Source organism: Cetorhinus maximus, chromosome 24 (assembly GCF_964194155.1).
Source record: "Cetorhinus maximus chromosome 24, sCetMax3.hap1.1, whole genome shotgun sequence".
NCBI lineage: Eukaryota > Metazoa > Chordata > Chondrichthyes > Lamniformes > Cetorhinidae > Cetorhinus > Cetorhinus maximus.
This window is the reverse complement of record NC_135902.1, coordinates 48,845,887-48,851,164: the sequence shown is the minus strand read 5'-3', so window position 1 is coordinate 48,851,164 and position 5,278 is coordinate 48,845,887.

Below are 5,278 nucleotides of genomic sequence, written 5' to 3'. Positions count from 1 at the left end.
GCCCATTGAGTCTGTGCTGGCCAATAAGTGGCCATCCCGCTTAATCCCATATCCGAAGCCTTGTGGGTCACGGCATTTCAAGTCTATATTCAAGTATTTTTGAAATGTTATGAGGCTTTCCGTCTTCCTATCCATTCTATCAAGACCTCTCAATTTCAAACACTTGTTTTAGGTCTCAGCTTCCTCTGTTCCTAAGATATAACCCTAGCCTATCCAATCTGCCTTCCTAACTAAAATTCTCCAGTCCAGGGAACATCGTCATAAACCTCTCTGTATTCTCTCCAGTGTAATTACATTTTTCCTACAGTACGGTGACCAGAACTGCATGCAGCACTCCAGCTGTGACCTAGTGTTTCACACATTTCCAGCATAACCTCCCATCTCTTGCATTTATGACTCGGCCAAGAAAAGGCAAGTATCTCATATACCTTCTTGACCACCTTATCTGTGAACATGTAGCCCAAGGCCACTCTGTTCCTTTATATTTCTCAGCATCGTACCATTTATTGTGTATTCCCTTGCATTGTTAGCCTTCCCCAAATGCCCTTATGATTCTCCAGACTGAATTAGGAGCACTCATAAATAGTAAGAGTTTCAGCAGAGACTCATGTGCACTCTAACCTGAGAACCCGTTGCAGAAAGAAAGAGCCATTGATTAATTTCCATTTTTATCTGGCCAATCAGCGTTGGCACCAAACTGTGCAACCACTTGATTTGGTCACTCTGATCCTCCTATATAATTGAGCCTGTATGTTTCTAGAGTAACAAACAATACTTGGGTCTTGATGAAGGATGTAGGAGCAGTGAGGGTTCAGTGAAAGCTGACACAGGGCAGCGACTGAAGATGGGTTTAGTCAAGGACGCAGATGCCCGTGTTGTGCCAGGAAGTCAACTCCTCTTTTTACCTACCGACATAATCAGCCACAGTCTACAAAGGGCTGTGGGTATAAGCATCTGTCTCCATTTACAGAGAGACAATTGTTTATATATAACCTGAGGGTCACCAATCCACAATCGTGGGGCAAGAAGAGGAGGTAGGGTCTCCATGAGCTGCCACAGCTGGTATGGAGATTGAACCCATGCCATTGGCATCGCCCTACATCACACTCTGGCCATCTTGCCAATTGAGCTAACCAGCCCCCACCCTGCAGCGTTAAAGGTTTAAAATTAGCCCTGGGTAAATCTCCTGTAGCCTGGAACAGTCTGAGATCATGATTAGAGTCCCGCAGTCAGCGAGGGCTCCCTGTGTTAGGGGATTTGCACTCCTGATGTAGGAAGCCAGTGTAGATGACCCTGGAAAATCCGGCTGGTCCTAAAACACGGGGAGGTGTGGGGGGTGAAATTGGATTTGCACAGGAGGGTAAAATAACTGCTAACACATTGGCCGCCTGCTTTAAACCCCACCCCATTTACCCCTTGACCAGTTCCCTTTTCCTGAGGTCACAGGTTTGGAAGGTGCTGTCAGTGGAGGGTTGGCAAGTTTCTGCAGTGCTGTTTGTGGATGGTACACACTGCTGCCGCTGTATATCGGTGGTGGAGGGATGACTGTTTAAGGTGGTGGAAGGGGTGCCAATCAGGCGGGGCTGCTTTGCCCTGGATGGTGTTGAGCTTCTTGAGTGTTGTTGGAGCTGCACTCATCCAGGCAAGTGGGGAGTATTCCATCACACTCCTGACCTGTGTCTTGTAGATGGTGGACAGGGTTTGGGGAGTCAGGAGGTGAGTTACTCGTCACAGAATTCCCAGCCTCTGACCTGTTCTTGTAGCCACAGTATTTATATGGCTGGTCCAGTTCAGTTTCTGGTCAAAGGTAACATCTCAGGATGTTGATGGTGGGAGATTCAGTGATGCTAATGCTGTTGAACATCGAGGCAAGATGGGTCATTGCCTGGCACTTGTGTGGTGCAAATGTTACCTGCAACTTATCAGCCCAAGCCTGAATGTGTCCAGATCTTGCTGTGTGTGGAGATGGGCTGTTTCAGTACCTGAGGAGTCAAGAATGGTACTGAACATTGTGTAATCACTGGGACTTGAACCCACAAGCCTTTAACTCAGAGGCAAGGGTGTTAACTGTTAAACAACAGCAAGAAAAGATAAAAGGGTTTGCCCTTTGGATTCTACAGTTGTGAAAGCTCTCAGAGCCTCACACTGTAGTTAAAAGCACGGATGGGAGCTGTCTCAGCTTTTGTGTTACACCAGGGGTGGGATATCCTGCAGTGAAAATTCAACTCTGCACGCATTTTTCACACGTGTCTTAACAGGCAGTAAGTCCCATTCCCCTGTCTCCCCTGTGCTCACTGACCTATCCTGGCTCCTGGTCAAACAACGTCTTGATTTTAAAATCTCAGCCTTGCTTTCAAATTCCTCCATGGCCTCGCCCCTCCCTATCTCTGTAACCTCCTCCAGCTCTACAAGCGCCTAAGATCTCTGCACTCCTCTAATTCTGGCCTTATTATGCGCATTCCCAATCACAATCGCACCACCATTAGCAGCCGTGCATTCAGCTGCCCAGGCCCCAGGTTCTGGAATTCCCTCCCAAAAACTGCCTCTCTACCCCTCTCCCTCCTCCTGTAAACCGCTCCTTAAAATCTACCTCTTTGACCAAGCTTTTGGTCACCTGACCTAATATTTCCTTATGTGGCTGGGTGTCATACTTTATTTTATAATGTTCTTGTAAAGCACCTTGGGAAGTTTCACTACATTAAAGGTGCTATATAAAAATAAGTTGTCTGATAAGACGCAGGAGCTGTTAAAGTTATTAAAACACTGTTTAGCAGGAGATAGAAGTTTGATAGAAGTTTGATTGAAGCGTGAGTTGATGAAGTATTACCTTGTGGTTAGATACATTTGCAGATATCGCCAAAGATTGTGTGACTGTGGAGCCAGCTCTCTGGGTCCAATCAGCCTTTGCCAACTCAGGCAATTTCTGATCAGATATAGAATATTATCTGATTGGATCACCCTCACACTTCCCCTCCAATGTTGGCAGGGAATTTATTCTGACAGGTTTCCAGGAATATTTGTTTTTAACTTGTAGATTTTTTATTGTAAATTCAGCTGTGGGTCTGGGAGAGGCACAGCAAAACCCGGGTTTCTTTCTGGCAATTCCTCCTCCTGTGGTCTGTCTGTTTGCTGAACCTTATCAGGCTAGGGTGGGAGAGGGGGAAGATATTAAGTCAGAGCTGCCTCGCTCTGCTGCCTCTGACCTGAGTTTCTCACTGTGATCTGGGAAGGAAGCCTTAGTTCCTTAAATAACTGGAAATACTTTGCAGGTTATGGCAGCATCTTTGGAGAACATTTCAGACCTTAACTCAAACTTAATGCCTGCTCAAAACCTATCTGTAACTTTTCACAGTTTTGATGAAAGATCATTGACCTGAAACGTTAACTCTGTTTCTCGCTCCACAGATGCTGTCAGACTTGCTGAGTATTTCCAGCATTTTCTGTTTCTATTTCAGATTTCCAGCATCCACAGTATTCTGCTTTTCAATCTGTTTTGATCTCTTGGCCGGCTCTGATTCACTGCAGATAACCTTCTCTGCTTTTACTCTGTGTGGAATGCCAACTCTTACACACATACATGACCAATTATAAACTGCTGATGGTCAATGTGAGAGTGCCTGCTTTATGTAGGGTGGGCTCTAGTTAGTTGATTCCCCCACTTGCTGCTATCAGTTGAGTACAAATTGTTTCCACTGTTTAATGGATAGTGCGTAGAGAGAGGGAGAGAGAGCTGGTCTTTTCAGTTACAGAAATACCCAGGGCTCTGGGCTGCATCAGGATCAGTGTGTAAAATAATCTAAATTTAAATTATTTAAAAATAGCATTCCTGGCCTTCATTATTCACAAACAGTTCCTTTTATTTTTTTCACTTCTGCAATTACTGGTCTGATAGTGTTGCAGAATGATTTCAACCATTCGGACAACTGTCTAGCTAGGTTGTTGGCATTTGGTGGAGTACGTGCAGAGTCTCACACCGGGTCTAGTGCACTCACTGTCTCATCAGTTGTGGTAAACTTACTCAAGTGTGGTACACTCACTCAGTGAGTGGTTTGGGGAGGGGATTCCAGAGTTTAGGGTCTCGATGGCTAAAGAAATGGCCATCCCATGATGAGGCAAAGGGAGGGATGGATTGACAAGAGGCTAGAATTCTATTTCTCGCAGAACCTGTTTTTCAAAACTGTGCTATTAAACAGCCGCTCATCCAGTGACACCTGCCAACAAGTCAACCAGGTAAAATATAAGCTAAATGGGACAGTCTTAAAGGGGTCCCAGAAGAGGGAGACCCAGAAATATTTGTCTACAAATGTTTTGAAGGTGGCAGGACAGGTAAACAGAGCAGGTAATGGAGCATATGAAATCCTGGACTTCATAAATAAAGGCAAAAAGCCCATATTAAACCTTCATGAAACATTATTTCAGCCCTGTCTGGAATATCCAATTCTGGGCATCACACCTTATGGAGGATGTGAAGGCTTTGGAGAGGGTGTGGAAGAGATTTACAACGATGGTTCCCGGGATGGGGAATTACCGTCAATAGTCTGGAGAATCTGGCGTTGTTTTCCTTGGGGCAGGGCTGCTAAGAGGAGATTTGATGGAATTGTTTAAAATTATAAGGAGTTTAGATAGAGTAATTAAAGAGAAACTGTTTCCAAGGACAGAAGTGTCCATAACCAGAGGGGACAGATTTAATGCGATTGACAAAAGAACCAGGGACAACATGAGGAAAATCTTTCACTATGCAACAAGTGGTTAGGATTTGGAATGCACGGCCTGACTGGGTGAGGGATACAGGTTCAATTGTGGCTTTCAAAAGATAATTGGATAAACACTTGAAGGAGAGAAATTGCAGTGACCTGAGGAAAGAATGAGGGAGTGGGGACTAACTGGATTTCTCTTTGAAAGGGCTGGTGCAGACTCAATGGGCTGAATGGCCTCCTTCTGCGCTGCACTAGTCTATGATTCCATGATATATTCCTATGCTTTCTTTTTGCACTTTTTAAGTAATGGAACCTAGGTGTATCAGGTAAGGAGATCCTCTGAAGTCCAGTTAAGAAAGCAATTGTAAATTGAGTTGTTAATGATCTATTTTTAAACTGTGTGTCAAACAGGGATTGTAAAAGAAAATCAAGATCCTTGTGTAACTGGAGCTCAGAAACTACTTGACAAGGACACTGTAATCTCCATGAACAGTGAACACATTTGCTTGTGGCTGGTCGGTGATGTCAATTTGCATACTGTTTTTTCACTTACGTATTCATTCAAATGATGAGATGTTCAG